We start from the raw sequence: 22,120 nt of genomic DNA on the forward strand, positions 1-22,120 counted from the left end.
GATTCAACATCTTTATTCTTTTACTTAAAACATTCTAAATTTCCATGATTGTCATACACCATTTCATATAAGTAGATACCAATTATTTGACTATGGCTTATGACTAGATTGTACTGGTAATAATTTCATAACTAGTTCTCTGAAAAAACATATACACTTTAAAATTTAATCAGCATTATTACCCTTTTTTTCTACATGTTTTGAAATCTATATAATCAAAGAACAATAAATCAAGCCTTGATTTGTAGCATTTACCAATTTTTGAGATGGAAATGCTCAGACCGAAAACTTGTCAATTGGCTTTTGAAAACCAGTCGGAAGGAGCTGGCTCCAACACAGCCTTGCTTATGAACTACTGAAAGGTAATGTAAGATCACATATTTAGAGCTAGGAGAGACCTCAGAAGTCAACTAGTTCAACTCCCATAATTTTCCAGATAAAAAAATTTGAGGCCCAGAGAGATTTAACTTCTCCAAAATCACACAGTTAATAAGTACAGAATTGTAATTTGTACCCAACTCCACATCCAATGCTTTCCATGTAGTGTCATATAAAACTTACCATTATCTTTTATTCCATTCCAGTGAATTTCCTTCTCTGCCCATCCTCTAGTCCTTCTATTCTCCATGTATGATTCTCTTCTATAAATAAGCAGAGTAGATCTCATCTCATCTTCCTTTTGCTCCCGCTGAAAAGAAAAGTAGCGACTAAGTGGAGAAAAAGTAAACACTTTTCCATCTCCTTGATGGAGTTAAAGCCAGGCATCCCAGATAGTACATAGTTACAAGAAGTTAATGCTAGGTGTTTAATTGAAAATGTATTGATTTTAGCTAGTAAATAGCCTTTAATTGAGCTGAAACTTGGTGTAAATACTCAGCAAGGTAATTAGCTAATGAGGCAAATAAGTGCTGGTGAGCACAACAACCTGGTAACTCAGGAACTTACAAAAAAGTGCTAAGGACTCTGTCTCTCTTATGCCTAGCTTTCTTATGATGGAAACAGACTAAAGCTACATATGTAAACAATGTAGATTAAACTAAACTAAACGGGCTTGTAAACATTTTTCAAAGAAAAACATGCTGTAAATGCATCTTGGAACCAGATAAGTCAATGATCAATCCTATCCCCATTTTTAAAGGGCTGGTTCTAACTGGTTTAGCCACTAGGAATTTATTCAGTGTCCTAAAGGAAATCTTAACTAATTTGCAGATTTTAAAAAAAGGCATCTTTTGTTTCCAGAGAAACTGACATGTAACTTCAATGTTATTTCAGTCACTTAGCCCCAAATGTCTAGCCCATGTCCTTTTTCTGACTTAGAACTGATACTCAGACAGAAGGAAAGGGTTTAAAGAAAAACAAAAAAAACCGAGTACTTATTAAGTTCTTACTATGTGCCAGGCACTTGGCTAAGGACTTGGGTGACAAGTAAGGTAGAACTGTCCTTGCTTTCAAAGAGAATTCATTCTAATAGATGAAACAACATGTGGGGAAGGGAGAGTGAGCAAAGGAAAGAGTCTGAAAAAAATGAAGGCAACCCTACTAATTTTGGGACCCAGGCCAAATGCTACAAACTGTGCTTGGGAGAAGGGATACTTGATGACACTGTGCTTTGGGGAGAGGATTAGACACTTCAAAACCAATTCCAGGTTGTTGCTGGCAAAGTCATGGCCTGGAAGAGAAAGAAGGGAGGAGGGGAAGGTAGGGATGAACCCTAATTTAGGCCACTCTTGGATAGCTTCCTATTTTAATCAATTATTCTTGCTCCCAGATTCTAAAATCTGTGGATGTTGAAGGACAAGTGTTGTCAGCATCCTCTAAATTCAGTGTCCTGGGGCAAAGCTCAGGTCACTCCACTCTATTATGTCTCAGGTCATATGTCACTTGGGAAATGGAAAAGTAAGAATAGAGAGAGAGAGCACACTTAAAGAGATAGACACATTTCACTCCTTATATTCTACTTTGGAAGTAGATTTGGAAGTGGAAGAAGAATGGATTTAAGGGGCAGAAGATACTGTTGCTTGGGTTTTGGGGAATTAGTCTTCACAAAGCTATGGTTTAAAAAGTTTTGAACTTGAATGATATCCTGTTTCAGCCTCCAACTGGCAGGACTTGATCCCAAATCAGAAAATGATTGCAGAGGTTTTGATTACGTTAGGGTCCAATCCAAGAGTTCTTAACTTGGAGTTGCTAGCCTTGTTTAGGAATGTTTTGTTAATTCTATTTCAATATAATCAATTGGCCTCTTTTGTAATTCTGTGTATTTAATTTTATGCATTCAAAAACATTCTGAGAAAAGTTCCATAAGCTTCACCAGACTATCAGAGATGTTCATGACACACAGAAATGGTTAAGAAGCCCAGATCTTAAAAGGATTCTTGAGGCTATGCCATCTTTTGCAAACCTTAGGAAAATATTACAAAATCTGGCTAATTGTTTTGGAATTTGGGGTCACTCAAGCAGCAAATATGGATTTTTTTGTTGTTATGTTTTTTTTGTATTTGTCTGAATAATCTGTATTTCAATATGACTCACTGAACCCATTTTGCCACTCCACCCTTGACATTGGCCATATAAACAAGGGAGAAGGATGTAGTACCTTTGATCAGATACCATTAAATCCAGAGGCAGAATCCAGGTCCATTAAACCTGATATAAAGCATAGAGTACCAGGCGTCATGAAAACCAAATTTCTAATCTTGTTTCCACTGCTGATTATCAGTGTAACCTTGCCTAAGTCAATGGCTTTCTCTATTCTTTTACATTTATTCACCTACTTGTAAAGGGTTTCCTTTTTTCTTTTTTTGGGGGGGGGGCAGCTAGAAGAGGGGGAGGAAGGACAGTAAAAACAGCTACTTGTTACTTACCTTTCTAGAATATTAAGAAGGTAATTAAAAAGCATATATAGTGAGCACCTGTAGCTTCTTAGAAAAAAGATCCTTTATAATTCAAGGTGTGGTTATTAGTAGTAATTACTATATAATAACAACCCCTGGGTCATTAAAGTACTAAAATAAGTCCTGGTGATGTTATAATACACCTGGGGCGATCATTTGAACCCACTCAGTCTCTTTAGCTTCCCGGAAAAAAAGGCTTTTATTACTCTGGTGCAGTTGTATTATTTAACCACCCTGAAAGCCATAGAGAGTTATAAAAATCTCTCTCTGTTCTTCAGCTAGAGCAACTAGGTGGTGAAATGGATGGAATGCCTGGCCTGAACCCAGGAAGACATTTTCCCAAGTTCAAATCTGGCCTCTAACATTACTAGCTGAATGTCTGTGAGCAAGTCACTTATTTGTTTTCCTTAGTTTCCTTGTCTGTAAAATAAGCTGGAATAGAAAATGATAAACCACTCCAGAATCTTTGCCAAGAAAATCTCAAATAAGGTCAAGAGGAGTTGGACTTGACTGAAACCAAAGGACAACAAAAAAATCTTCAACTCCACACCCTACTGGATGGGTGCGGGAACAATGCAAACTAAAACAAAAAACCAAAAACCTTATAAACTCCAGGCAAATGCTCTTTGTGGTAGCAAAAAATTGGAATATGAGGGGATGCCTTTCAATTGGGGAATGGCTAAACAAATTGTGGTATCCGCTGGTGATGGAAATACTATTGTGCTGAAAGGAATAATGAACTGGAGGAATTCCATGTGAACTAGAAGGACTTCCAGGAATTGATGCAGAGTGAAAGAAGCAGAACCAGGAGAACACTGTATACGGAGACTGATACATTATGGCACAATTGAATGTAATAGACTTCTCTACTAGCAGCAATGCAATAATCCAGAACAATCCTGAGGGAGTTATGAGAAAGAACACTATCCACATCCAGAGAAAGAACTGTGGGAGCAGAAACACAGAAGAAAAACAACTGCTTGATCACATGGGTCAATGGGGATATGACTAGGGATGTAGACTCTAACTGATCACCCCAGTGCAAATATCAATAATATGGAAATAGATCTTGATCAACGACACATATAAAACCTAGTGGAATTGCTCGTTAGCTATGGAAGGGGGGTGGGAGGAGGGGAGGGAAAGAACATGAATCATGTAACCATGGAAAAATGTTCTTAATCAATAAAATAAAATAAAAAACTCTAGACAAAAGTAAGGTAGGCCCATTTATATTCCCAGAAGAAATATAAAATCTTATCTTATTTAGAAGGCAAGTGAGCCAGAGCTTCTTTACTCTCTCTCTTACTCTCTTTGTCTTTCTGTCTCTCTGTCTCTTTCCTTTTCTCTCTCTCTCTCTCATGCTGTCTCTTTCACTTTCTCTCTCTCCCCTTCTCTCTCACTTTCTCACTCTCTCTTTTTCTCTCACTTTCTCTCTGTCATTGTCTCTTTCTCTTACTGTCACTTTTTCTCTCTCACACTTTCTCCCCTCCCTTCTCTCTCATTCTATCTCTCTTACTGTCTTTCTCTCACTTTCTGCCTGTCTCTCACTCATTCTTTCTCTCACTCTCTCTTTCTATCTTTCTTCCTCTCATTTTCTTACTTTCTGTCTCTTTTTCTCTCTCTCTCTCTCACTGTCTTTTTCTTACTTTCTCTTCCTCTCACTTTCTGCCTCTCATTCTGTCTTTTATTTACTCACTTTGTCTTTCACTGACTCTTTTTCACTATCTTTCTCTGACTTTCTCATTGTCTCTCCTCTCACTTTCTGTCTCACTGTCTCTTTCTCTGTTTTCTCTTATTCGGTCTCTGTCTCTCTGTCTCTGTCTTTGTCTCTGTCTCTCTGTCTCTGTCTGTCTGTCTCTCTTTGTCTCTCTCTTTCTCTCTCACACACACACAGTGAGTTTGGAGAGAATGCTGTTTTTACATTGCATCACTAAGGTCAGAGGTGGCCATTCAGAATTTAGGTCAAAGGTACCTGCCTAGTCTCAGGGGTAGTTTCTGACTTTGATCCTGTCCTCAATGGCTTAAAGGGTGGGAGGGAGGAGAGGTGATGTGACAAGGTGAAAGTTGTGTTTAATACCCTTTTGGGGATTAGGGGAGGAAGGGTCAGGGAGTATGAGATATGCAAATTCTGTGTTTTGAGAGGCAGTATGCTCAAGCTCAACTGGGATCACACAGCCTCAAAAGGAAGCATGTTAAGTTGCAGGGTCAGATCCAGAAGTTTCAGCTTCTACAACTGGTGATTCTCCTGAGTCATGTGACAGTTTCTCACGTCACCAGTGGAGAAGAGGAAAGCTATAATATACAACAGCTGTCGGGCCCCCAGCTCTGAGGCAGTTATTCTTGTTTGAGACAAGACAAGTCTATGATCTCATATTGTGTGGGCACTCCCTCCATTGTTTTAGGAGCAAACCAAACCCCTCCAAGCCTTTTCATCCCATGCTTACATCTTTTTGGTAGATCCTCCTCAGGGAGAGTGAGCCAGATCACTGAGGTTTTACTTTGGTTCTCTCAATACCTCAAATGAACCAGCCCTCTGTTGTTCCTTAATCTCACTACCTCCATGGCCTCCATGACAGCTGTTGCAGTTTCCCCCATTGTTCATTAGAGTTGTGAGAAATTGTTCTATGACTCAGGAGAATCACCAGTTGTTCAGTCTCTTCTGATTGCACATTTATTTATATTTAAGATCATAGGTCTACAGCTGAAGGGACCTCAGAGGCCAACTGGTTCAATCCCTTCATTTTACAAAGAAGGAAAGAAGCTAGGGCTCAGGGAAGGTAAGAGAGTTGCCCAAGATCATACAGATAGTATATGGGAGCCACTGCTCTTTTCATTTATATACTACTTCTTTCAAGTAAATAAGATATTTATACCCACCTCACAGTAGCATAGAACTGCAGATTTAGAGGCAGAAAGGACCTCAGTTGGCATCTCCAACTCTCTTTTTCCAGAAGAGGAAGCTACATTTGTAAAGACAATTCTACCAACTACCTCTGTGTGTGTGTGTGCTTGCCCCTCCCCCAGCTCCTGAAAAAAAAAAAGAAAGTTCTGCCACCAAAGTCTTTGGCACTGTTACTCAGTTTGGCATCAGAAACAGGTTTAAAAAAATTTTTTTTTAATTAATGGGAATGACATTTTAAAAGATAAATTATCCCCTTCTTTTCTGTTATGCCCTAAGGATCATTAGACTATTTAATCTCACTTGAAGATGGGACCTCCTGACTGTGAACTCCTTAAAAAACAGAGATTATCTTATTTATTATTTATTTGCATCACTAGTGTTTAGTATAGTGCTTTGCACAGAGTTAGTACTTAATAAGTGCTATTCATTCATCCTTTCCTATTATATTCTTTTTTCCTTCTTAAAAAAATGATCTTAAATTAGACAAACCAGTACGAAATTCCATTACAGCTCTGTTAGCTTTCTTTGTTACCTTTTCAACTTTTAAAGACAGAGAGGTTTTGATAGGACCACAATCCCTTTCCCTCCTATTAAGATGTAAATAATTTATTTTTATTTTATTTAGCACTTTCAAATTGTTCAAAGGATTAGTTACCTTTCTATGTTTCTTCTCTCCCTTGTTTTTGTTTAAAATATTTTATCCAACACTGGTATTCTCAGTAGTAATCCCTGAAAAACTTCTATTAAATATTTGGGTTTTTTTCCTTCAGTAGATTTACATTTGGTCGTTCAGGATGAAGCCTTTTTCTTTTACCTTTTGGTGTATCATATTTTGCTAGATTTCCTTTCCTTAATGGTTGCTGCTGAAAAGTTTTGTGTGATTCTGACTGTTGTTCCTTGATACTTCTTTCTTCCTGGATACTTCCAGTATTCTTTTTTTGCCCTGAAAGTTCTTCATCTTGGCTATGATATTTCTGGTTATAGTCAACAAAATCGGTTTACTTTTCCTTTTTACTTTAATAGATTCAGGCAATTTTCTTTTATGATTACCTAAAATAAAGCATCCAGGTTTTTTGTTCCATCAAAGTTTTTGGGGAGTCTCATGATTCTTACATTTTCTTCATTCTGTTTTATAGGGTTGTTATTTTTGATAGTATATATCTCACTTTCCCCCCTTATTTTTCAATCTGTGAATTTTGTTCTAATATTTTCTATTGCTCTATTGAATCATTGAGTTTGTTTACTGCATTTTATTTTTTCAGATTGTTGACTACTTGGAAAAGCTTGTCCTTTTTTTAAAATCTAAGATACTTATTTTATTCTTAGTATTCTTAATCCATTTTTATCTTTCAGCACTTTCAGCACAATTTTTAAATTTAATTTTTTAAATTTATTTTTTTAAATTTAAATAATTATAAATAAATAAATAAATAAAATTTAAATTTCTTTCATTCATTCTTAAAGTCTTTCTGACCAATCTATGCCTTTTTTCTCTCCTTCTGATTCTCTACTTGCAGTTATTTTTGTTATTTTCTTCCCATGGAATTTTATCCTGTAGATTACTTATGTCATAAGGTTTCATTAGTAGATATCCCTCCTTCCTACCCCCAGTTTTCTGTTGTCTACTATTTCTAATCTTGGATTAGAACAGAGCCAGGGCCAGGCTCTATCTTCTTATATATTTTTCTAGGTTAAAGCATTCTGGGAGCAAAGCAATCTTATGCCAAACCTAAGCATTGCCTTTGCTAACCTATAGAAGTTGAACCCTGTAGTCTTTGGGGAGGAGGCTGCTTGGGGCAAAGTTCCACAGTCTTGGACTAGACTAAAGTAGTGGCTTGTATATGGGAACTCAAAGTGGTGTTGGTGACACACTGTTTTCTTTTGAAGATTAGAGCTTCCCTTCATAGTAGTGTTGGCATTGGGCAGTAGCTAGGTGGTGCAGTGGATAGAATGCTGGGTCTGAATTCAGGAAGAGTTATCTCCCTCAGTTCAAATCTGACCATAGACATTAGTTGTATGAACTTGGGCAAGTCACTTAACCCTGTTTGCCTCAGTTTCCTCATCTGTAAAATGAGTTGGAGAAGGAAAAGGCAAACCACTCCAATTATTTTGCCAAGACAACCCTAAATGGGGTCATGGAGAGTTGGGCATGACTAAATAACAATAACAACAAGGGTTGGACTTGATAGTATGGATTATTATTTATTATATATTAATGTTGTTCAAACCAAAACTTTATGTGGCTAGAAAATTGTCTAACCCCAAAACCTTACTGTAGAGGATAGGCTGACCACAGTTATGCTTCAGGGAAACCAGATGGTTGTAAAGAATGCTTAGATACCACCAAGTGCTTATTTTGGGTGCCCCCCATATTTTGGGGGGTTGTGTTTTGGGTGCCCCAAAGTAGATTCATTTCTCTGCTGATATTCCTTCTCTTGGAGACTACCTATGGGAGGCCAATCAGGCAAATGTCCTTATGCCCTTGTCTGAGCCCTAGATAATATAACTTCACAAAGACTTGAGGAGGAATCCATCTCTTCTTTCCAGTTTTCTCTCTTTCTACCAAATGGCCTAATGAATTACTTTCTGAAACCATTTCAGATTTGGGGTTTGTCCTTGTAAACAATAGTCTCCTTGTACATTCACCTACTAGAGATTTAGGACTTCATGCTTTAGACCTCTAGGATATCCTGACCCAGACCTAGCTGGTATTTTGTTTTTTCTTGGGACATTCCTGGCTCCCTGATCATGATTTGCCTATCCAGAAGTATGTACCTTCAGGCTTTGGCCCAGAATGAGGACTACCAGAGTTGGTTCAGCCTTTATATTGTACCTCTGTGGCATCTCCAGGGACTAGTCGAGCTGGCACAAGCCTGGTCTCCTGGAATTATCTCTTACTGTTGAAATGGAGGCCTACAACCAAAAGTCTTCTTGTGCCTTCCTACATGAGGTAGAGGAACTCAGCATCTGGGTTTTAAAAAATATTTCATTTGGAGCTTTTCTTTAGTGTTCTACGCAGGGGCTAGATCTACTTAGAACCTTGTACATCTCTTCTGTCTGATAAATTACTAAGATTTTCTCTAGGATCTGGGGATGGGATTCAGAGAGTCTGTCAAAAGCCCAACGCCTATTCTAAGGTCAGACCTGAGCTCAGTTCATGTGAGTCAAGAGCAGGAGCATGTTGGGAGAAGAGTGCCTCCAGGCCCTCCCATAACACATGCATACACAAGCTCTAGGTTGGTTGCCAAATGATGACAAACACATTTCTCTGTTATCTCCCTGAGCCTAACTAGATTTTGAAGCTAAGACCAAGGTAAAATAAATAAAAAGACAGCTCTTAAATCTTTGCTATAGCTCTTGTTAGCCCGGGGTCAATGTACTTTTACTTAACCTTGTTTCTAGAGCAGGGACACAAATCATGCCAGGAGATCCTTAACACTGAGTAGATGTTCTTGGTTTCCAATAAGAACTCTGTCTTCCAGTGTGTCTGTTAGGAATGCCAGCTCCCGGAGGGCAGTGTCTGTGCTGTAGTTATTGTTCCCCAGCATTATATGGACACTCAATGAATCTTGATCAATTGTCGGAGTAACTTAAATTTGACTAAATCCGTAGAAGATTTGCAAAGTGTTTCCCACACAACAGCAATGGGATGTAGTAATATATTTTAGAGATAAGGTAAGTAAATAACAAAGTGGCTTGGCCAGAGGAATATAGCTAATAAAGAATTGAAACTTGAAAGTTCACCTTTCTCACTACCAATTTCTTGCTATGATCTGGGGTATAAAGAGATTATTGCTTTGAGAGAACAGAAAAAAAATATGTGGAGGACACTGCCAGAGCAACGGCTAGCAATGCTGATATTATTATTATTCTTAAAAAAAAAACAAATGAGGACTCTGAGACTCAAATGATTTGGCCAAATTCTTACTACTCCTAAATGACAAAACTAGAACCACTGATTCCAAGTCTAATTGATTTTCTATTGCGCTAAGCATTGCCTGTCTTTTATCAAATATTTTTGTACCAGTCAACAGTACCGAAAGATATTCTTCAAATTATTCATAGCAGCACTTTTAGTGATAGCAAAGAACTGGAAATAAAGTGTTCATTGACTGGAAGAAAGTTAAACAAATTGTGGCACTCAAATGTAAAGGAATATCACTGAAATAAACATGAATACAGAGAGGGATGGGAAAAGTTAAGGGAAAGCTAAATGATCAGCTGGTTAGAATTTGGAGCCTGGAATCTGTATGATCTGAGACCAAATTCAGCCTCAGAGACTTACTAGCTGTGTGACTTTGGGAAAGTCACTTTAATCTGTTTATCTCAGTTTCCCATTTTGTAAAATGGTGTAACAGCACCTGCCTTCCAGAATTGTTGAGAGTCAAATGATATAATCATTGCAAAATGTTTAGCACAAAACCTGGCATGTAGAAAATGCTATAACTATAAATAATAATAGTAATAATTATCAATTATTTGGTTTTCCTGGGTTTTTCATCTTTTTTCTCTATTAAAAACCTATTAAGAGATAGTTCTTTGGGAGAGGGAAATAGCGAAGGATATAGGAAAGAAGAAGTCTAAGTGACATAAAAACAGAAGATACTAATAAATTGCACAATAGAAAAGAAATATCATGTTAAGGGTTTGGTAGAGACCTCCTTAACTAATGGAATATTGAAAAAGATAAGATCTTTTTTAGATTAGTAAGAATAATTGCTTACATTTTCTAGACTTGCATTGGTACAAGGACCCCCTTTTGAGGTTGGCAATATAGATATTATTATGCTTATTTTATAAATGAGGAAGCTGAGGCTTAGATAGATGAAATGACTTGGTGAAATTTTTACTTCTTGTCCCATGTTTAGTGAATGCCAGACCTACAATAGCTGATTCCACATTTAGTCATATTTTTATTGTGGTAAGTATTAATTCTCATCTATAAAATATTTTTGTACCTAGGTTCTTTTCCTCTTTCTTTGATTTCTTCTGGGTACAGGCCTAGTTGTCACTAACTAGGCATTCCTCCCAAACCAAGGATGCCAACCCAAAATCATCATCTTTTCTGTACTAAAAACAATAACCCAATAGAAAAAGAGTATAGTTCCAAACTGGGTTTAGGTCCAGAATAAGTGGACCAATTCATAGCTCTACCAACAATTTTTTAGTATATCTAACCTCCCTCATCCAATGAATTTTAAAAGTCTCCATCTTGGTCTAGCACCCAAAAATTGTGCACACCCACACTACACGGGCATGTGCTAGTCAATGACAAATCAGAAATAACTAACTGCCCACCTGGGCTGTCCTAAGCCAAGCTAGAGCCAACCATTGGCATTTGTGAGACACAGGAAGTGAGGTAGGGAACAGCCTCTGATTTTCGCTCACTTCCTGTGGAGAGAGCTAGAGAGGAGTTGGTGTTAGGAGCTTGGACAGGGAGGACGCCCGCAGACAGCTTTCCTTCAGATCACTCATGTGAGTTAAGGACTGATTCTTTCCACCTTGGCCCTTTGGGCCTAGAATTCACTCTGCCTTGGTCAGAGGTTGAGTAGCCCCTTTCCCTTATCTCTTCTCTCCTTCTCTCCCTCTCCTTTCCCTACTCCCAGTGTGATTAAACCTCCATAAACTTCATTCTGACTTGAGTGTTTCATTTTAGGAATTTCATAAGTAAATTCCTTGGCGGCCATTGTTAAATATTACATAAATCCTGTAGCCACATTTTTAACCATTACAGTGCTCATAACCTCTCCCAGAAGCCTAAAATTTCTACCATTACAATCCCCACCAACAACTGGTATTTTCCTATTTTTTTTTTTACTCTTTGTCAATACGATAACATTTTTCAAATGGAATTTCTTATTCTCTCTTTTCTTGTTGGGTTGTTGTTTTTATAATGTACAGAAAAGATGATGACTTACATAGATTTCTTTTATATCCTTCATCTTGATGAAGTTATTTCAACTGATTTTTAGTTCTTTAAGTAGAATATCATATTATCTGCAAAAATCAATAATTCTGTTTTCTTTTTGCCTATGCTTATTCCTCTATTTTTTTGTTCTTGTTATAGCTAGCATTTCTAGCACTATATGAAACAATAGTGGTGACAAAAGGAATCCTTGCTTTACCTTTGATCTTCTTAGAAAGATTTCTAGCTTATCTATATTATATATAGATATATAAATATACTATAGCTATCAACTTTAGATCGATACTGTTTACTATATTAAGGAAAAACCCATTTTTATCATTTTTATATATTTTAATAAACAGAAATTAATGTCATATTTTGTCAAAATATTTTTGCATGTATTAGTATAATCATGTGATTCTTATTATTTTGTTATTAATGTAGTTCAGCATGTTTTACATTTTCTTAATATTGAACCAACCTTGAATTCATGGTAGAAATAGAATTTGTAATTAGTGTATAATCTTTTAAATATGTTGTTGATTTGTGATCACATGGTTCAATGGGGATATGATTGGGGACATAGACTCTAAATGATCACCCTAGTGCAAATATTAATAATATGGAAATAGGTCTTGATCAATGACACATGTAAAACCCAGTGGAACTGCTCATTGGCTACAGGAGGGAGTGGGGTGGAATGAGGGGAGGAAAAGAACATGATTCATGTAACCATGGAAAAATATTCTAAATTAATTAATTACATAAGCTTAAAAAAGTAAATATGTTGTTGAAGCTTCTCTTGATATTTAGTTTTCTTTCTCTGATTTTCTCTTTCAGCTTTTAGGTATCAAGATCATATTTGTATGATAAAAGACCTTTGTTAAGATTTTTTTTTCTATCTTAGAACACAGTATGTAATAACAACATTATGAATATTTAATAGACTTTATTGTAAATCCATCTAGTCCTGTTTTTTTTCCTTTAGGAGTTAATTTAGTAACTTATTCCTTTCCCATCCCAATCCCCCACACTCATCCCCCTTAGATTGTGCTTTTATAAGCCTATTTCTTATTCTGTTCATTTGGGTATTTTATATTTCTATAAATACTTAACTACTTTATTTATTATCAATTTTGTTGGTGAATTATTGAGAAAAAAGTTTCAAATAATTCCCTTTTTTGTTCATTTGCTGTGAGTCCTTTTCTCTGAATTAATTCATGATTGGCCTTTACAGATGTTATTAATTTGTAATTAATTTTAAATTAATATTTAAGGCAGATAACAATTACCTTGTTTGTCCAAGGTGGTTGAGCAGCTGTACATATAGAGCAAGAAGTGTTTGCAATGACTAAATAAATAGAACTCCTGTGGCCAGTAGAGTAGTTTATAGGGAGAATTCTCACCATGAATATAGCTTGCATACCACACTGATTTAGGGAAAAGTCTGAAACTAGGTACTAAAATCAGTTTGTGTGTGATTATCTCTTCTGGTATTGCCTCTTTCTGATTGGCCTAATATAATTAACCGTGCCTTGCCTAGATGTGTTCGTGGATTAAGGGGCATGAGGACCATCCAGGAACTACTAGAATCTTTTTTGGGGGGTTGTGGTGAGAGGAATGAAGATTGGGTTATGGAACTAGTAAAGACAGTTGTTTTTTTTTTTTTCTGGATGGCTGATCTACCTAAAGCCTACTGACAAAGCTCCTTTTGACTAGAATTTCTGAACCCTTACTCCGATTTTACTCATCTTTTAAAAAAAGTATTTATTTAATAAATTTAGAATATTTTTCCATGGTTACATGATTTCTGATTTAATTCTTGATGAATAGTATGTTAGGAAGGATGCAACTACTCCTTTCAAGTGCTTATACATTTTCAGAAGCTCTCCTCCTCTATAAGTTTACCCATGGAGTTCATAACACACATTATTCTAAATTTACCATTTTAAAATTATTTTTAGGTCTTAGGAAGCCATGTGGTTGGCTCCTAATCACATGTCAAGTTGTCTCAGTTATCAAAAACTTGGCCACAGCTAAGGAACAAGGCCAGAGGGAAAGAAGGGTTAGCTTATTTTACAATGTGGCCTTGAAGACTCTAAACTAATAAAGTTTCCATTAAATAATAAAAAAAAAATCCCTTGGAGAACATAACAATGAACCAGTCTGTCATTTTGTTTTATACCCCCGCTGGGCTATTCCAAGCACGAACTTAAATTTGTAATCCAAGAAGGACAGTTTAAAGCCCAGTATTTTTCTTTCCTCCATTTCTATTCAACTATTCAACAAACATTGATTAAGTTCCTACTATGTACACTGAACTAAACAGAGGAAGAGACATAATGCAGATAATATTAACCCAGCATGAATTATCTTTCTGATAGAAGAATGAAGGAGACTCCCTTTGGGGTCAAAATGTTCTCAATGAGGATGGACATCTGGTATGCAAAGAAGCTTCTATGGCAGGATTTGGCAAGGTGGACAAAAGAAAACAAAATGCCCTCATTTTAAAACCAAGAAAACATTAGCACCAATATCATCCATGATTATTATTTTATTTTTACTATTTGGATCAACTTGATTTTAATACATGATAAAAATACGAACATTGGCCAAAGACATAAGCATTTGTTATGAAGGAAAAAAAATCATGAATGTATGATGGGTTTATAGAAGTAGTAGGAATCCTAAATTCCTCCAGATGGGCAGCATCACCCCAATGGATGAGATGATAACTGAGTTAATTCTGAGATGCTTCAGGATCCATATGTCTCAGGAAGCATGTTTCAGTTTTTCTACCATTGCTGTTTTGGCCTTGTTCATCTTCATTTCTTTAAATAATTAGGGGGCAGCAATATTCATAAGTCTCATACTGTCAGAAACAAAGGCAGTGTTTCAGGGCAGTTTTATTCTCATTTTTCATTATCAATGTTTTAAAAAAATCTTTTTCAAGTTTCAATTCTGTACATACCTCTGTCACAGGTACCATGTAGACTCTAAGGTAAGGGCTATATGTGATCATGCCCCCAAAAAGTTGATAATCTAAGTCCCTTCATTTCAATTCCTTGAAAAAAACCCACATATTTTTCTCCATTCTTTAATTTAAAAAAGACTTAGACTTACTTCCTAACTTACATGTGTGAGGGGTTAAATTTGGAGGGGGGGGGGGCAGGAGTTTGATCAAAAGCCAGTATGCAGTTTATTAAACACAAAACAGTTTATTATTCGGAAATATGGATAGGAAATAGGAAGGAGGAAAGTGCAAGTAATCTTATAATAGATTATAACTATACCCAAGATCCCAAACCTAACTAAATTTCTCTGGAAAACCCTACATTTATCTGCTTCAGAGGGCAGTATCTTCTGCTAGGCTGCAGTCCTCACCTACTCTCCTATTCTCATTATCTAATCATATAACTACTATTTATCTACCTTATCTACCCCAGTTATTAACAATCAATAAGGCTAGAAAGGTCTTAATTCCATTTCTCAGACTCCTCACAGCTCTAGAGAGTGAGCCATGCACACTCCTCTCCCCAGGGGACCCTGAGACATAAAGCCCTTTCCAAAGTTCTGCAACTTACAAACTACACTTGGCTGCACCCTTCTAACTGTCACCAACTGCCAAGCAGCATAATAGCATGAGGTCTCTAACTGCCAAACTGCATAGCAGAAGGTCTCTTACTGAGAAATATTGCTCCCTTTCCTCTTAAATATAAAAAATGGGAAATTAATAAAAACTTTCTTAACACATTACTTGCTGTGGGATCCTGGAGAAATCACTTACTCTCTCAATGCCCAGGCAACTCTTTCTATAAATTGCAGAGAAGTTACTGATTTTTATTGGAAAAGGGAATCATCTCACTTAGAGTTTTCTATGCCAATGAAATCCCAGTTTGGAATCAAAAAGGAAAAAAAAAACAAAAAACCAACAAACCACCCCAAACTTTAAGCATACATTTAATTGTCTTGAATTTAGAATCCCCCCTTTAATATTTGCAAACATTTTAAAAATACATCTTTTTTGACTGTCTCTTCATCCTGACACTCTGAATGGAAAGAATGACTTTAGAAGTTCTTTTCTTTTTACTCTTCCTAGAATGCTGCCAAGGAACCTTGTTTTGACTAGGTTAGAGAAACCATCTTTAGAGTGATAAGGATGATGGTGGCAAAGGAATTCTCTAGAGTAATTTTTGGTGAATGGCCCAAGATTCTTACTTTGCCCTTGTCTTTTGGTATTTATAGAAGAATTCCTTTGGATAACAGATGCTTATATTTTAGTATATATTCAGTATCTTGCCTGTTGGAAGCAATATTTATATATATGTATATATAAAATCTCTTCTTTTGTCAACTTCTTACAAGCTTTTCAACACTTAAAATTCTCATTTAAAAGGGGTGAGATTTGCAAATTATAATGCATTACTCTGAACTTTCTAGATCATGCCTTATGTTTTTAAAGGAACCAAAAGACAGGTGAAAGAATTTAAGACAGAGATTAAGATAAAAATGATTAAACATCAAAATTACTTAAGAACAAAGTCCTCCCTGAGCTGGCATAGTGTGACGGGAGGAAAAAACCCACTGAACTAAAATAAACATCAGGAGACTTTGCTTTTAATGAGTTCTCTAATTTTGGGGGTAAGTCACTTCTTCTCCGGGCCTCAGTTTTCCTATCTGTTGAAATGAAGAATTATGGACTAGATGATGTTTATGATTACTCCAAGTTCTAAAACTCTATGACTTTATATACAACTTTCCAATGAAGTTTTTATAGGACAAGCACAATGAGATGCTATAACAGCCTGAGACAATTAAATGAACCCCACTTATCCTTAATGAGGCATTAGTGGGCAGTTTAAGTATGAGTCTAATACCAGCACCCAGCTGGTTCAGGTCCAATGTTGGGACAAAATGAGGCACTTGTAATTCACTCTACAGTTATCAAAGGAAGTTTTATGTTGTCCTATCACAGTAAGTATATGCAATAATTATATGATGGCATTCAGTTTTTCTAGATGAGGTTTCCCTTGTCTCCATGTAGAAACTCATGTCGTCAGCAGTGGCATATGATGATTTGATCTATCTTCAGGCACCCACAAGGGTGGGATGTTTTAGGGCTTAGGTCACCAGGAAGCTGTGTGTCCAGGGAGGCAGAGACCAATCAGACAGCATTTAAGGAAAACAAATCCCTTCAAAGGGAATCCAAGTCCCAACAAGGTGCATGTCTCAGTAGATTATTCTAATTCTTTCAGAAAGACTGTCAATGGATATATCCACATCTTTTATTGGTGGATGAAAAAATAAAAGTCCTTAACAAAATCTCCCCTCCTAGTAATTTCATTAAAGTGATCAGGGATCTCTCTTGATTAGTGCCTTATGAAGTCAAAATGGTTCACAGTTATCTGAAAAGATCATAAATGTTCATATTCCTTAAAAACAAAGGCTCTGCTAGGTCAGGAGGGGAAGAAAAAGGGACTTAACCACTGAGGTTTTACAAGTTTTTGTCTCGTGAAACTCAGAATCTATCACTACCCTTAAGTTTTCTTGTGTGTAGAAGGGAAAGCAAACAAGCAAAAACAATCAGATATCTAAAAAATCATTTGAAACAATGTATTTGGAAATAAACTCATATTCTAAAGGCTAAATAATTTTTTTTGATGATGGGAAAATAATGTTAAAATTATTTGTTTGCCAATAGATTTCTTTCTTTTAATTTTCCACATGCTTTTGACTGTTCACTAAGGTTTCCCTGCCCCTACATTGCTCCTCATTAAATTTTTCCTTAATAGCAATATATTAAAAATATCCATTACTGGACAACTTTACATGTGTGAAGAGATGTCTGACAGCTTATGGTGCTACTGTAGTATATTTAACTCTGGAGGGTAGAGACTGAATTGATGATAATCTTTTTTTCAGCATTACTTTGCTAATGAAAAGAAATTACCAATGAGGAGATGAGAAAAGCTGAACTATTTCTTAACAAGATTTACACCTCTAGATCCCCAAGTTAGAGAGATCAAGATAGTCCGTTCTTGGAAAATATTCCAAATTCCAAGACCAACAATCCAGAGGGAATTTTATCTGGTTATTCACATAAGCATACAGCTCATAATATAAATTATATGGTACTTCTTAAGGCTTGCTTTTTCTTTGCCTTGAACTATGTAGATTAAAAAGTTTTAAAATGTCATGTGAAACTCTAGAGGGCTTACTTTTGCATTTTATTTTTTGGGAAACTTATTGATGGAGTAAATCAGCCTTTTGATTTTTCAAATTTTAGCAAAGCTCAACACGCCATTCACAAATTTCTAAATTAGTTCATTTAAAAAAATGTGATTTTTTTTTTTACTCAGCCTTCACGACTTGGTCAGATGTGAACTAAAAATGTACATCCAAGAAACAATCCTGTAACCATGTTCTTTTTGGTCTAATAAATGGAGTTAATATTTTGGTACAACTATTTTCACTGTTTTTGTTAAACAATATGGTAATTTGTTGGGATTACCAAGCAGTTGGGTTTACTGTATCTCATATCTTGGCACAGGCTATCCTCCCATTCCTACAATTGAACTACCTTCTCACCTCTTTCCCTTTGAATTTCTGATTTCCTTTAAAGTTCAATTTATGTGCTACCTTCAACAGGAGACCTTTGATTCCCCTTAGCTGTAGGTGTGTCTCCCAATAAATAATCTCCTATTTATTTTGTATATAGTCATAATTGTACATGTTGTAGGGTAGGGAGTTTCACTTTTACCTTTCTATAGCAATGTCTAGCACAGTGCCTGGGCAAATAGTAGGTGCTTAATAAATGACTATAAGGTAAAGTAATAGTGCTAGTGAAGAATCTGGCAAAATTGTGGAGTTGACCAAGTTTGATTTATCTTTACAACTTTCAAGTGACTCCTAGCCTGCCCTTTCCATGCTCAACTTTTTACATTTCTCTCTATTTCCTCTACCCACCAACCTTCATGGTCAAGCTGTTCTCTGTACTGTATGCTCCAGAACTCTTTGGTACTATCTCCTCTCTCTATCTCATCTCCCTTCTGCATGATTGGTATGGAGGGAGGAGATGGGTTTATTACTGTGACAAGGAAATCACTTTTAAAAGACTGATATATATTAATTTAAGGTCGCCAAGGAATTCAGCTATGTAATTCCTTAATGAAAACTCAAGTCAGCCGTTAACCTTTTATGGAGTTTTAATTACAAACAGGAGGAAGAAAGGAATTAGAGATAGAGAGATAGAGGGAGAGAGAAAGGGGAGAGAAGGGAATAGGGCTTAAATATCCCTTCTGTTTAGGCTGGGCCAAAAGGCCCAAGCCCTTAGATAGCTGGGGCAATGAAAGGAGATCAGTCCCTATTACTCACGTGACCAAAAATGGAGAAACAGTCTGGGGGGGGGGGGCCCACCTTCAGCTTCCTTCAGAGCAAGCTTCTCAGAGCACACCCCAACCACTCCGACAAACTCCTCCCAACCACTTCGAGTCTTCAGACCCCCCTATCCTTAAGGAAACCATCCAAGTTCCCTCCCCTCAGTCCTCACATCTACCAATCACCTGTCCATCAATTTCCCTGTACCAATGGAGGCTCTAGCTTAACCCAGGACCGCCCAGAGGTCTCTGGCTTTGCACATGTCTGTTGAAGGTCATATTTTCAAATAATTAAATCTTTGATCCTTTGCTACAGCCCTTCCTAAATCCTGTTACCCTGAGTAGGGTAGAGATTGAAATTATTAAATTTTGATCTAGGCTGCAGCCCTTACTCAATCCTGTTAGGACTGAATAGGGTGGAGATTAATTCCAAGTATCTCCATTGTATCAATTCTAAAATCAATCATGACTCAAAGAAATTCCTGTTCTATGCTTAAGCATAGGTCAAAGTCCTTTCCATTGTTCAGCAAAAGGTTTCTGTCCTAAAGTAATCTTAAGAAGGGAGGAGAAGGAACCTCCCATGCCAATGGGGATCACATTCCAATAGTCAAGACCCACTATCAATAGGAAATTTTTCAAGTATGAAATTTCCCAATGGTGAAATTTCCAACATTTATAAGTCTAAGAAATTTTGAGGTTTACATTACTCAGAAATACCAATCTGTGTTAATTTCTTGGCACTTTCATAAGATAAGGCAGGAACAATGGTAGAAATGATGGGAACAGAGGCACCTCCTCAGACCAGGATGGAGGATTAACTTCTCCAAAGGAAATTTGAATTGCTTTGGGAATAAGACAAACAAATTTTCATAAGGGACAACTCAGATTTCAATATTTCCATAGAGATGTCCAAACTTTTTTTTTAAGGAGAATGAACTTTCAAAAAGCAATGGGGGGAGGGGGAGGAATGGATAGTTAAAAAGAAGCCTCCGGAATTGTGATTTCATTAGAATAGAAAATTCCAATGTGGGAATAGCCACTATCAGTTGCCTGGAGATACTGAGAGGTTAAGAGATTTGCCTAAGGTAAATGCTTGTAGTTGAATTGCAGTCTCCCAAGGCCAGCTTTTATCTAATAAGATTACTTGAAAGAAAAGATTTTAGCTAGGTAATTGAGGCGCCCCTCCCCCCCCTTCCCGCCCGTGCCCCTCCCCCCCTCCCCATAGGTTTTAAAGCTATGAGAATTTGAATGGCAATCTTTTGTATCATCTGGCTAGGACTTGCTAGCTACTCTTCTGCATCACGTCCTTTTCCATTATCCTCCTATTCCTTCTCCCAGTGTGGCCACTATTGTTTACTGTTGGGGTCATGTGGCTAGCACCTGGAGGTTTGGGGAAGAAAGGTGGTCTATAAATAGAACAGCCCAAGAATCCGAGCTGAACCCAACCTGTGGCTGACTTCTCATCTGCTTCCTTACCCAGTTGTAGCTCCAACAAGTGGAGCTGGGCATGCTCAGTGGGCAAGGTAGGTTTTAGGGGTGCAAAAAAGGAAGCTGGCCGCTCTAGCGAGAAGACTCTTTCCTTCGCCCTCTCCCTGCCCTAAGGTGGGCCCCAGGATACCCTGTTCCAAAATCTCACTCTCTGGTGCGCTGGTCTGGTATTTCAGCGTGCCGGCTGCTGACATTTAGGCGGGTGCCAGGAAGCCGGGGGCACGCCTCCAAGGCCGATGTGGTTGGGGGATGGGGAAGGAGGTGGGTGAGGGGCGCGGAGGAGATGGCTTTGGAGCAGCGGGGTCTCCTCCTGCCCGGTAGACGTACTTCGTGCAGCCCGGGAAGCATGCTCATTGGAGGTTGCTAACGAGGGAGGTTGGAGCCAGGGGTGGGCTGCGAGAAATCAGGTAAGCAGCCGGGGCCTCCTTCCTCCCCTGCTAGTTTCATGGATATCTTCCTCGTGGGCCCCGATAGGGCTGGCTCCAGCAGCTTTGAGCGTCTTTTCCTTAGCCTGGGAGAAGCCCTATTTGGGAGGAGGATAAGGAGGCACGTTATCAGTAGTCTCCTCCCACCTCCCTGAAACCTAGGGGCCGCAATCTGGGCCTAACTCAGCTAGCTTCCTGGCATGCAGAAGGAATTGCCAGACCTGTTTCGGAGACCTGGCTGGAAGGGGGGAGCTAGAACAGACGCACATCCCCGCCCCTGGCCAGGGGCTGGAGGAGTCGGTAGCCCCTTTGCAAAAGGCAGGGACACTTGGAGATGGAAGGAAGGCTCCATTGAACTAGCTCTGGCGCGGCCCCACCCGGCGGGACCCGTGTCCGGGTCCGGCCGCTTTCATTGGGCGGAGGAGAGCTTGGAAGCTCTGGGCTCTTAGATCACTGCCCCCCATGCCTCTAGCGACTTCCGCGTTTCCCCTGCGGGGAGTCGGGGGTGGGGGGGCGAGGACCGGGATTGTGGTGCCAATCCTTCCACGGGAGGAATAGGAGAGGGCGGGGGAGGAGGAGGAGGAGAGGAGGAGGAGAAATAGGAAATTAAGCAAGGGTGGGGGTGGGGAACTCCTCGGTGGGAGAGACTTGGCTGGAAGCATCAGATTACACTTGATCTGCTTGTCCCGAGGTGATCTCCCGCACCTACCCCTCCCTGGCCTCCCCCACTGACAGCCTCGTAAGTACCGGGTTGTAGCTGATTAGAGTTGCTAAGCAAAGCCACATCCCTGACCATAGGAACAAGCGTCTCCTGCTCCCTACTCTGTTTCGGGAAGATCAGCTTTAAGGTGTGTGTGTTTGCGTGTGTGTGTGTGTGTGTGTGCGTGTGTGCGTGTGTGCTTGCCGGTTCCCCAAGGGTGTTTGTTGGACTGGATATGATCCTCTTTTCCCTCCCAGGTTCTGTTCTTCCGGGGGCTGGGGTTGGGAGTGAGGAAGGCTTTAAGTTTTTGAATGAGCAACAGCAGAGGGAATACAATTCTTTGGGGCTCAGTTAATAAAGTTTGTTGGGTTTTTTTTTCCCCCAGCTACAAATGTGCTTCATACTTTTTCAGTGCAGTGGCAGA

General features: G+C 38.3%; 1 protein-coding gene across 8 annotated transcripts in view; it reads left to right on the forward strand.

Annotated features, from left to right (window-relative positions):
• Positions 1-20,091: 20,091 nt before the first annotated feature.
• Positions 20,092-22,120, forward strand: part of GPD2 (glycerol-3-phosphate dehydrogenase 2) — a 205,853-nt gene continuing 203,824 nt past the window's right edge. The window contains exon 1 of one of the 8 annotated variants that reach the window (XM_056793880.1): positions 20,092-20,168. The gene's annotated coding sequence lies outside the window, so the exon portion shown is untranslated. Of the gene's footprint in view, positions 20,169-20,459; positions 20,979-21,186; positions 21,845-22,120 lie in introns of those variants that run through there. The other 7 variants (XM_007494190.3, XM_056793879.1, XM_007494187.3 and 4 more) reach the window with 7 other exon arrangements.

Source organism: Monodelphis domestica, chromosome 4, assembly GCF_027887165.1.
Source record: "Monodelphis domestica isolate mMonDom1 chromosome 4, mMonDom1.pri, whole genome shotgun sequence".
Lineage (NCBI taxonomy): Eukaryota > Metazoa > Chordata > Mammalia > Didelphimorphia > Didelphidae > Monodelphis > Monodelphis domestica.